This window comes from Aquila chrysaetos, chromosome 21 (assembly GCF_900496995.4).
Source record: "Aquila chrysaetos chrysaetos chromosome 21, bAquChr1.4, whole genome shotgun sequence".
Lineage (NCBI taxonomy): Eukaryota > Metazoa > Chordata > Aves > Accipitriformes > Accipitridae > Aquila > Aquila chrysaetos.
This window is the reverse complement of record NC_044024.1, coordinates 8,769,121-8,782,122: the sequence shown is the minus strand read 5'-3', so window position 1 is coordinate 8,782,122 and position 13,002 is coordinate 8,769,121.

Genomic DNA, 13,002 nt, shown 5'->3' with positions numbered 1-13,002 from the left:
GCTAAACAGAGACGGCAGTAGGCTGCTCCCTGCCCCAAAGAGCCCAAATGTGGTCCAGAATTTGTTGCAGGATCTGTAGAGCAGCTGGCTAATTTTTAAAGTAGTTTTCTTACTTGTTTCTCTCTTGTCCTGCTCTGATTTGGAGCAGTACATTTCCCAAAGAAAAGATTAAGGTGAATCAGCTCAGTCAATTTTCTTAAGGTACAAATCCCATCACACTGAGTCATTGTACAGATGCTGCACTGGCTGTGCAGATTCCAGCATTTTCCTTTGCCTACAGCACAATCTGGTAATTATTACTGAATCATTTGAAATTACCCAGAATTTTGATGTGATTACTCTCAATGGCGCTAAGTAATACAATTCCAACAAGCTAAACACTGATATGATAATCCTTATCACTTCTAATACTAAACAATTTAATCTCATCATCATGTGCTGATGAGATAATATATTCCAGCAGTGGCTTTTTATGAATATTGTATTGTTCCAAGTGGTGTTGAGATAAAACACCATTGTGAAGAGTTACAGTATTGTGCTAACAGTGCTGTGCATCTGACTGAGAGGACATTTTTTGAAGACTTTTAGATGACTCCTCAAATCTATGTAATGATCTAAAAATCCTTCTGATTGATCCCTGCCTTGAAGTGAGTACTTATAGGAAATTTGAGAATACAGAATAATTTTTCACGTATCTGAGCATGAAAATATTTCTCAGTAACTCAGTGCCGCTTAGGTGTTTTTCTTTCTAACAGCTCAAAGGTGGCTTTTTTTGAAAGATCAGTTTTCAAAGAAGTGTCCTTGGACAAAAAAGAAGAGCAGTCAGTCATGCTAATTTTATTATGTGCAAAGTTCCTTGGCAGAACAGAGGAGAGACCCTGATAACTGCCTCACTGCTTTTGGAAAAAGCAAAAATAAAGAGCAGGTTGTAGTGATAATGGGAAAGGTTCTTAACGCAAGGATAGAAGCTTTGTCTCAAGTCTTTTCTTTCCTAAGCTGGTGTAAGATACTTGCTTGGAGTTTGAAGAGTGGCTCTGCCTGCAGTAAGAATGAGATTTGTCAGGAACAGCTCCCATTTCCCAAGCTCCATGTAGACCTTTTGCTTCATATTGCCACCTGCTCTTCCTAGATTTCTTGCCAAGCCTGGATTTAATAGCCTCGTTACATTGTCTTGATTCCCTGTGCAGCTTCAGTATAGGCAATGTGCAGCCTTTTGCCGGGCCGTTCCCGTGCCAAAGGAAAGCGAACTCCAGCCAGGGAGAACCCTGGCACTGACAGTTACACTACCCTGCTCACAGAGGGGAAGAGGAGGAAGAAACTGCTTTTCAGCAGCAGCAACAAAGATCCACCAAAACTCAACAATGCAATAATGATTTTATTAACGCACTTAATAGCTGGAGCTAGTTTAATCCAAATTTCAACTTCCTGCAGTATTTTGGGATTTACCTATCTGAAAATCCCTCCTTTATCCCAGTGCCATCTAGCTGCTGTTCCAAGCAGCTTGTAAGGGGACCCTTCCCCTACACATGGGAGTGGGCACTAACAAGTGGTGTTTCAGGATGACTGCATCCAATTTGCTTTCCTCTCTGTCGGAGGCCAAAGATGCTCTTGGTGTGAGATGGATACTGTTAGGGCTGCACAATAAAAGACCGTATGCGTGTCTGGCACAGATAGGTGCTGGCTGCATTCACAGTGTTGAGAAGCTGTGGTTCCATTTCTTGTCTGGGAATTACAATCTGTTAATTCTGCTGCTGAATTTGCCTCTCCCCATTCAATCCAACCTTACCAAGTTCCATATGGGGTAAAGGCTATGGGTCCTATTCAGCGGTATCAAGAAAGATTTTTAGCTCTTGGATTACTTAATCAGTTTTTAAAGACCAATTTCATACTGAAATAATGCTTGGGTAGAAACAGAGTAGTTCCTTTTTGCAAGAAAAGTATTTCGAGAAGAGCCTTTAGCAGTATAGTTGTTAGGGAAATCTATGGTGTTCCTTCCTGTTTTTTTGCTGCTTTGGCAATTCCCACTGGCTTCTTACATGGCTTGGAAAGACCCTGGTCTCACAGGCTGCTTGGCCATAGACCCTACCTTGTCCTCCCATGAAATGGGCCCTCTACTCCTGACCAGCTGAACTAACTGAAGTGGGATTCCGCAGATGAACTCGGCAGGGACAGCGGGAGGCCCCTGCCACGGTTTTAGACTGTAACACTGTGAAGCTCCTGTATTCCAGCACAAAAAGAGGGCAAGGAGATAAATGACTCCAGTGTTTGTTTGTTTGTTTTGCCTAAAGAAGCTTCTTTGTAAGCGTATTCCACATGAGTATTCTTCTGTCCACGTAAAATAGATCCCTTGTGTCTGAATTTAAGTCTCTGTATATTGTTACTTGTGCAATGGCTTAGAAATACTTTAGCGGCATTATCTAGGAGCTTTTATGACTTCTCTCACATATTTCCTCTGCCTCCCTGCACCCACACATCCATGCACACATAGTGAGAGATGCAGGGTCAGATTCTGATCAGACTTCTGCTCATTTTACACAAACAAAACTCTCTTTTTATACTTTTTTTTTTTTTCTGAATTTAACCCTAAAGTCAATTTTGGACCCATTAGACAGCTCATGGTAAACACTAGCCCAACAAGAGCTGTGCTACTGAGGACCTCAGACTCTGGAAGGAGTGATAAGTGGCTAGATTTGGAGCTGAGATCCTTAAAACACAAGCATCAGCCCATCTGTGGCCAGTTTCCCTGCCTGGTAGGGTTGTTTTGTGAAGTTGCTGCTACAGAATCACAGCAGTGCCATTTATTCTTGAAACTGTGGATTGCATTCCAGGGACAGCCATAACAAATCACTAGCATCTGTCCGTCTGTCATAAGCAGGTTTCATGCTTTCCCATTTGGATTACTCTTCATTTAAAGCTCTGAATGGTGGCATGGAGCAGGAAGAGAAAGGCCAGATGTTTCTCCTTGAGCATTTTCTAATTGTCTCACCCTCAAAAGTTAACCATTCCATGATTCCTTTGGCTTCACATTTTTATTTAATGTCAGTTTTGGAAAGTCTTCAAGGTTAAGATCTAAAGAAAGCATTTCAGCTTCGAAACAATAAAGCAAGGAGTGCTTTGCTCTTTGGGGAGATCACCGAGCACAGAGTTTTCCTAGCAGAACACATTTTCAAATAAGGCTGTGAGCTGCAACAGAAGTAGGCTTTCCACCACAGAAGAAGGACCTGTGCTCCATTTATGAAAAAGGAAATTAATTAACCAAATTTACTATTATAAAATGATCAGTTTTTAAGAGGCAGGTAACGAGATGTCCCTGACTGGACTGTGTGAAGGTGCTTTATGTGAGGCCTGTCTATGGTAACTAGAGTTTTCAAAGTCAGAGTTACAAATCATGCAGATGCTAGAAGTATGCCAGTTCCACTTTGCACACACAGCCAATCAGTTATTACGCCCCCTTGTAATGTAATCAGTGATGCACTCTGCAATTAGGCCTCCAGTGTAGCTGTCTGTAATGAGCACTGACTCAGTTCTTCGAAGCACTGTGAGTGTAAAATAATAGGTAAGTGCATCATGATAAGTAAATTGATGCTGTGGGCCATGGATTCAGCAACATGCAGGATTGTAGCCCTGCAAGAAATCCACTCGGCCCAGTCTGTTACCTTCTAGCTTTGCCTTTATTTACATCTTTGGCAAGGACAGCCAAATTTCTTTCTTCTCGAAATTTAAGGGCCACAAGGACAGCCAGATTTCTTTCTTCTAGAAATTTAAGGGCCAAACTAGCAAGACTTTTAAATATTTCTGAAATAAACGAGACATAGGAATAGCATGTAGCAATCCTTTAGATACATTTTGTTGCAATGCTGGATGATCATATAAATGATATTAACTCCGGAAGAACCCTTCAGAGTACCCACCGTAATTCTCTCCCATACCCATGCACAGCAAACCGTGCACAACAGCCACCGACCATCTGAACACCCAGTAGCCAGGGCAACAGCTTCAGTAAAGCATTGAGCACATACTCTAGTGAGCTTTTGAAGGCAAACTCTTCAGTTTTGGTACTCCTCAACCCTCTTACCCTGCTAACAGAAACCTCTAGGTCTCTTGTTTTCTGGGAGTTAATGGCTTTCAGTATGACTGCTATTAGCACAGGTCATAGAATCACTAATAAAGTTTCTACTAGTTTATTTGCCATGACTTCTGCTTTCACGTGTGAAGTTTTCTGGCTCAAGTCAACAGTGGTGAGCCCTAAGTGGTTTGAAATCTTGTGGTGAGTGACCTAGTATAAATTACTGTGAACACAGTGCGGTAATACCCATATGTGTTTAAACTCGGCTGCAAGCATATTGTTGAGGTTGCATGGTTTTTCCAGTGAAGAAGAAAAAGGGAGAGAAGTTTGAAAAGCCCTGAAGATTCTCCTTTGCCTTACTGTGGTGATGCAGCACCTGCTTTGGTACCTGAGATTCCCAATTTCAAGATGTTTTAGCACTGGATCAAAGCAGGCGGCTCACACAGAAGCCCTTTGAAGCTTTGAAGCTTGCTCTGCTGTAGGAAATGAAAAAGAAAGAAGCACCCAGTACCTCAGTAGGTCTGAGCGTGAGGTGCTTGCTTTCTACCAGCGATACTGGTTCTTCTTAGTATGACAACCTGCTCAGCCTACCAGGTCTGTAGCCTTGTCTTTTCTCAGGGGGTTCCTGGGGGCATGATTTTCAGCCAGCCTGTACCCCACCGACTCAAGGCGGTATCAGGGCTGCGTAACTTGTGTGAAAAGAAGTTGTGACAAGTCCTGCGATGGTAGCGCTTTAGCTGTGCAACTTTTGCGGGCGAGTGGGTGGAAGAGTGGATAGGGGTGGGGGCTTTCCATTTGAAGTTTCCATTTAAATACTGACATTTGCCAGTTATTACTGTACAGCAGCATCTGAGCAAACTCAATTATTTTGCTGTTCCACACCTGGAAAAATAACTACTGCAGTTCAGACCTCAGGGTAATAAGTGTTGGCTGCTACTTACTTTTCAGTGGTAGTTCCTTATCTGCTTAAAGGCGATGCCATGAACCTCAATTAGTTAGTGGTTATACAGTGCTTTGAAATTATAAGACTCTATCTACCTTTTAAGTATTATAATGTTTTTATAACATATTGTAACAAGTACATGCTTCAGTACACAGCAGCACACTCGGCTGTAGGCCAGAAATGCTACCTAGTTGAAATAATCTGGGACTTCGTATCTCAATGACACAAGAAAATCCAGGAAAATCTTCATCAGTTTTAAATGTACTGTGTACATCCCTTGAGTACCTATGGATAGCCCAGCTAAGAAAATCAAGCACAGTACAAGTAGCTGTCAAGTATAACAGTGACGGAGGTAGTGCAAAAACCTCCGTACAATCCAGTCAAACAGCAGAGTGCTTTGTAGAGCAGGACCCAGAGGAAGACAGGACAGGTATAGCATCATCTATTTCCAGCGATTTCCTTCAGCATCGAGCCCTGGAGCTCATGGTTGCTCTGAGCATGACTGTGCAGTGCTATAGATGTTTTTTTATTTTGATACATGGGAGACAAGGATGAATCTGACTTCCCCATTTTGCTCTTCAGCCAATACTGCCAGTGGCGAATACAATGTGTTGCTAAATTAATAAGAAGTCATAACGTTTTTGGGCTTGGGCCACTAAGCTGTCTCTCTCTGCTTTGCACGTGAGTATGGGAGATATGTTAGCCCGGGGATAGAGTAACAGCTCCAAAAGGCTGCAGTGAAATGCAATCTGGTTCTGACACAATGCAGCCAGTCAGGCCATCTGTGTGAAGAAGCACCCAAAAAGGTAACTAGCAAAGACTGATAATCCCCAACTGAGCCTTGAAAACTCAAAGCACCCGGTCTAGCTGTGGGGGAGCTTACAATTTGCAAATTTGAGAGTTGTGACTGTGGCACTGAAGTTTTACAGTGACAGCAAGTGGTTAGGAATAAGGATATTTAGTTTATATTTCTTGACTGGGGTCCACTTGTAGTCCTGGGTCTTTCCCTGGTTCACCAAATCGGTGTGGGCGTGCGTGTTAGCTAGAGCTGTCATGGAACAGGACGCTCTGGTGTGGTCTGAGCATCCATCTGCATAGACTTCCACTGCTCAAAGGAAAGGATGCCCTGGGTGTGCGGTACCTGCCCTTCGGTGTCTGTCTCTGCGGGATTAAATCGTCAGAAAACTGACCCTGTGGAAGGGGTCCGAGGGTGCAGCTTCCCGCAGGCAAGGCTGGGTGGATGGTGCGAGGCGTGGGTAGGGTGCAGGGATGGGGATGGGGGACTGGTTAGTGATACCCCCTCCCTGAGCGCAGTGAGCTGTTGGCTTGCCTCGGCTGTAATCCCATACTCACTCATGCCACTGGCTTCTGTCCAGTCTTCCCCCTGGCTGGGGCTATCTATGCCTCACACCTCTGTTCCCACCGCAATCCCAGAGACAACAAGGACTGATGGGTGAACCACTGACCAGCTGGGCCTGGTACGTGGGGTCCCAGAGCTGGAGAGAGGCCATGTGCTGTGCAGCCACCCAGGCTGTGCAGCTGAGCAGGATATTTAGCTGCAAGAGGCACTGCAGCACAACAGTCTTGCCTCCAGATGTCCTTATAATGTGGTTTCTCTACCTCTATTTGTGTGCTTTATGTTGCACAGGTACCTATCCAAGAGGGAAGGCTGCACAGTTTCGTCATTCCTCCCCCTCTGCCCTTCGTTCTTCTCCTCAGCTACTGTCAATGTGAAGTTTTGATCCCCTTCACTCTGGATGGAGAAGCTATAGCAAAACATGTTTCCCCATGAGACTTTTCCACCGGCCAGCTGACACATCCCAGCCGTGCATGGCTGTGGTGTTCGTCGGTCAGAGAGTACTTCTTGTGGAGATCAGCTCACGGGAGCGGAGCAGAAGAATAAGGGCCTGAAACTAAGAAAAAAAAAAGATTTTGAAAAATTAAATGAGGCTTATGAGGCTGTAAATAAAGCTCCTGCAGATAGGTGTGGGAACTGGCACAGAACAGAGAGACGGGACTCAGAGCTGGTGGAAGAAGTGTTGCATCACCTCAGTGAGGTGTAACTAATGTCACCACCAGCTAGGGATGAGGATCAAAGCAGACTCTATTGCTTTGTCTATGCATCATTTTAGTATATAGGTTGTGATATGGGAAGGGTTGGTAGAATAGCACAGAAAGCATCTTTTAGATATTCAAAATAGCTTTAAAAGAACTAATATGTCTCAGAACTAAATGCTTGGTGCCACCTGCAGAAATAAAGAGAGAACTACTCATGCCTGTTTGCTGCTTTTCTGACAAATACCTCATTTCCAGAGAGAAGTGGTACAAGCACAAAGCTGTATTCTGCATTCAGATTTCGTCCTGCTTTCATGGGACAATTTTCCTTAAAAGCCTTTGACACAGTAGAGCTCTTAAGAAACCATTCACTTGAACACACTGCATGGTTTAACACTAAAAATGAAATAAGGTGCATGCCTGTGTGGAGTGACTAAATGTAGGATACAGCACAGAAAGATGCTATGTTACATCTGATCTGGAATTTATCTCCAACAGGCTGTGGCAGAACAGAATAAATCAGGAATTACGAATGCTTCATGTGTGGTGGAGGATGCATCAACTGCAGACTTGGTTAAAGATGGTAGTTCACTTACCGCTGTGCTCTTGGAAACCGAATAGAAAGACCAATTACCACCTATTTCTGTAATGACAGCTAAGAGTTGATGTTTCTCTTTGGTTTCCCAGCCAAAGCAATGGGCTGCATGTCAAAGCTTGTGCTTGGAAAGGTAAAGGCTAGAGGATTTGAGACAAGCTGGATGGTTTGTGTGTCCGTGAGAAAAGGAGTCATCTAATGGACTCCTGAAATAACAGGAGGACAGACAGTCTTGGGCGTAGGCATGCTAATGACCCTGATTTGGAAACGGTGAACAAGAGAAGCCCTGCATGGTTTTCTTCTTCTGTGTTCAAGGAAACAAGGCTCAGTATTGTAAATATCTGACTTCTGTTTTCAGCCTCTCTTCCCAGTGGGAGCAATCCAATGAGGCCTTGGTTATTACCTGCTATAAATCAGCTGAACATACATGCTTCTGAGTCAAGCAGGGTCCCCTCCCCTTCAATTATCACTCCTTCTCATGTACAAACGTTAAAGCAAAATTCAATTAGAAGTGAGCTGGGAAAGCACAATTAAAGGCTAGCTCTGGCTCCCAAACACCCTGAGCAGAGCAGATGTAACGTTCTGAGGAGCTGCAAAGGTACATCCCTTCAGCAGAGTTCAGATTGAGGTTTAGATTTAAGCATCTCCTGGGCCCCAGGAGTTTCAGATACACTTTTGGCCACAGCTCATTTCTGCCCAGAGCAGTGGCAGCCTGAATGGGGTGCTCCTGGAAGAGATGCTTCCTTGACCGTTCCCAGAGGACGGGTTAGACCCAGGAGCAGTGCAGGCTGCGGTTCTGGCAGCATGGGTGGCAATGGCATAAATGTCACTAGCTGTCAAGCGTGACTTTCCTGGTTTCAGAAAGGACATTTTACTGGACGTGTAGGGAAGTCTCGGATTTAAGCCTTATTCTCCATGGTCTGAGCAAGGCCCTTGTCCTGAAATGGGACGGGGTCATCTTTTTTTCAAAGCAGTGCTACTGCAGCTGGTAAATCCCAAACTCCTCCTTTACCTAAAACCAGGGCTAATTTTTTTTTTTTTTTTTTTCCTGAAACGATCTTGATTGGCACAGTGTAGCTTGTTCCACTGAGTAGTTACAGGGCTTGGGCTTTCACGTACTGGAGTTTTGGTATCTCTTTACAGCAAAAAATTAACTCTGTATTAGGACAGTTCTAGGTGATAATTAATGTAAACTGGTGTAGAAGAGTGCATCAAAAACCAGTATATCCTCTAGGCATCTAGTGGTGAAATATGGTGAAAATACAAAGATAGCAAAAAGCTTTCGTCCCTTAAGTCTGTTTTTCCTACTCTGGTGAGATTGTTAATGTCAATATTATTTCAGAAGTATTTTGAAACATAAATCTGAATTATATTGAAGAAGTTTACATGTTCATAAAGATTTCTTTTTTTTAGAACTACTAAAATGCATCCTTTCTCTTGCCTCAAGACTTAACAGTAATTATACAATTGAAAATGGAATGATTCTGAGAAAGGGCTTGAGAAGATCTCTGGGGTGGTAGTATTGATTTTACAAACACACAGTGCAATCCAGTTGCTATTTTTAACAGCCTGCCTCAGCTAAAAAAGGAAAAATATCAGAAGATGTAGAAAATGTGAAGAGGAAGTACTGCAGAGTGAACCCAGAGGATTGCTCAGAGAGGAAATGAGTCAGGCAGTTGCTAAGTAAAGGCAGTTGCCTATTTACAGAGGAATTAAAAGAGTTAAAGGGGTGTCTTATGAAATTCTCAATCAAAATTTTCTGAGCAGAGTGCAGATGGCATGAGGATGCACTTAGAATAAACATGTCTGGATCAAACCACTGAATTGCCTGAGGTTTGCCCTGTGCTAGCAGAGATAAAACAGACGGTCAGCCACAGTCATGGACAGGAGTCAGAAGCCACAGGACAAACCCATTTCTACCCTCAGCAAACACTGGTGACGTAGGCACCGTTGTGACCGTGGTGTGGCTGTTGTGAGCAGGAAGAAAGCCCTCTGGCAGCCAGGACATCAGCCCTCCTGCTGACCAGCCCCTGGGCCCTTTTTCCCTGCATGGTGATGAGGGTGGGTTGAGGTATAGTTGAAGAACACCCAACCACTCTAGCCTTTGTCCATCCATCCTACAACAGGGTTCCATCTTCCTTTTCTCCCTTTGAAGACCACTTGCAACCCCAGCCTGGAGGAACTTCTGGTGGGAAAGGATAGGCATGGCTCATTTTTTCAGCTTGTGAAATGGGGAGTCACTGGGATCTGCTGGCAGAGTTTGTATGTGTGGGGCACACTGTCTGCAAGAGAGGTGCACCAAAATCACCGGCATCTTCAAGGCAAGCCACAGAGCAATGTTTCAACCTACCAGGCTCTCCTTCTGCATCACTGTTTTTCCTTCTCACCAGATACATGCAGTTAACTAGCTAGAATGGAGAGAAAACAAAAGATCTTCCTCCCACTCATATCTAGTACTCATAATTAATGGGCAATATATGTTTCTCTGTGGTAAGCAAGAGACTAAGTAAAAAGACTCCCAGCATTGCTCGGTAATAAAATAAAATCTAGTAATAAATCATAGCCTATAAGACACGTTACAGAGAAGGGCTGTTGCCTCTTAGCAGCTCAGTCTGTCCTGGGGGTCCCAAAGGCTGATGTGACAGTGTGCTGTCCTGTTAGCTGGTAACGGTCCCTGTGTTTTGGGTCCCTGACTGCACAACCAGGTCTAGTGTAAGCAGAGGGAGAAATTTATATCCACTTACATGAGATATGAATCTCACCGTTATGTTTAACTGCGAAGCTTTTACAGGGTTTTGGTTCATGTCTAGTGAAAATGTTATTATCACTTTAAGAAATTCCCCAGCCACAGGGAATGAGAAAAGCAGCGATGATGTGACACAGTGAATTCAGGCTGTGGAAAAAATCTCGGCTATGACACTTATCTATTTAAGTTTCTGTGTCATCTGTACTTTCCTAGCAGAATAGTTCACATAGTTCCGGCAGCCCTAACTCCCCAGCTGGATGCAGTGGCTATGGAGGAAATCCTGCCACTGATGTGCTGCTCTCTCTTCCACATCTGCAGCCCTATGTCCACGGGCTATTGTGGAACAAGATTTCTCCCTATTGCTTTTGTCTGTTTTTGGCCCCAGCTGACTGTCTGAAATATTTAGTCTGTTATCACTGCTGAACTACCCAATTTTGGTGGCTCTCAGAGTAACTGGAGCTTTCATATTTTTGACTAGCAGCATCATAACCATGTAGAAATTCTCAAGTTATGAACAGCAACTTTCCAGAAGTATCATAACCGTGTAGAAATCCTAGAGTTATGAACACTAAGTTTCCAGCCTTTAAGTAATTTCTAAATGTAGGTGCATGTATCAGGAAACTTGGGATCGTGGTTTTCCTCCATTCACATGCATTGACGGAAGCTGCAAATATGGGAGAATTTAGGAATCCCAGCAGGAATCCTGTTTGGGACTACCACTGATCAGAAGTGCCCTTCTGCACAGTTGATAGAGCAGACTGAACAAAAAGGGCAGGAGGGAAAGTCCTGTTGCATATGGGGAGGAACAGCCGGAGAGTGGGTCCAGGGCATGTTTCCAGTGCAAATGGTCCAATGCAAAATTCAGAGTATGGGATTGTTTTTCATGAAACCACAACCACCAGGCATGCAAAAGTCAAAGAGAAGAATCAGATCTCGGTAACCTGAAGGAAGCTCCTTCTACAGACTATTATGGAGGTCCCTGTCTTTCTGAACTCCTGCATGGACAGTGGTGTTCAGCTCAGATGTGAACCATTACTCCATCATATTTACATGAATATCACTAAGATTTCACCAAGGAAGGGCGGATTTAAAGTGTAACCTGGCACAGATTAAAGGCACAGGGCCAAATCTCTGGTTTGTAATTTTGGTGGTCTTGTGCAAGAGCGACTCTATCTCACTGGCACAAATAATTTTAAAGGTAACTTTAAGAAATACCTGACCCCAGCTTATGGTTCTTTTCTTCCAGAAGGTGTTTCTAGCTTGTGGAAGAATGGCAGTGGAAATTATTAACCACTGGACAGTATTCTTGTTATGTTCATTTTTCTGTTTTTGTTCCTGCACTGTACATGTGCCCAGAATCCGGACAGAAGCATATTTAAAAAGGAGCTGGAGGAGAGGCAGAGGACTAACTGATGCTGCAGATCAGCTCTCCTGTTCTGCAGATGGATTACAGCGTACCGTGAGCCGTGCTTAACAGTCTTTTCAGTCTCTCGGGCTCATACATTAAGCAGTAATGCGTAGCTGACAGGGACACAATCCGTGTCTCATTCCTGCATGTGTCAGCTTGGCACACGTTGCCTTCTGCAGGGCTGCGGGTGAGTGTCTGGCTGGGCTCTGAGCTCACGCTGCTGCACACCCCAAGGAGATGAGCCTACGTCACCCTCGGAGGACAGCAATGAGCCCTGAGCAAAATCCACTCCCTGTTTCTTGCAATTCTACACTTTCTTTTTAATGCTGCTTTTGAAAAAATAAGCAGCTTGCTTCTTTTGATGCTGCTTTTACTCTTGCTTCAGTCACAGCATTTTCTTTGCAAGAGCCACCTGCTGTGTGCCCAGGAAAAGGCCCAGCAGCAAAACTTGTGTGGGGCAACAGTGACATCCAGTGGTCCCAAGTCAGCCCATGATTTGCAAACATCTGCGTGCATCACTCTGCCAGGGTTCAGCTCTGACCGTGTGATGGGTAAACTGGGTGTCCACTGAAGTCAATGGATGTTTGGCACTTCTTTAATAGAGTCATTAAATTAAGTTCTTTAAATTTCACCCAGTGTAATTAAGACCTTGCGTGCCTTGTCCTGGCTGTAATATGATTACACTTTTGACAAAGGATGGACAAGAACTTGCTCAGAATAAGATATAAATGGAATTTCATAAGAAATATTTCCTCCTATGTGTCACAAATACCTTAAAAACAAAAAACTGTGTTGGTGGCTTATCTGCATAACCACTATGGTATGTGACTGTAGGTCCTTCTGCTATTTGTTGTATACTTTTGCTGTGCTCACCTAGTAGGAGGTCCAGTTAGGCTGAACCCTTACTCTAATGAGCCACTCTTCATGCTTCTCAAGCCAAAGTTTAAAGTCACAAAGTTCTGCAGGTTAAAAGTGTTGTGGGATGTATTTAATTAAGTTTCTTTTGCAGCAAAAAAGAACCACTGCTGCTTCTTATCGCCTAGTAGGCAGACACCTGGGATTGGGATACCAGTGGGGAAAACTGAAGAAGTCAGGGAAAGTGGGGAATATTCCCTCCACCTCACCAAGTCCAAAGCCCTGTGCCCATCGGTCCAGGCCGATGTGTGCGTGTGCGTCTACGAGCATCCCC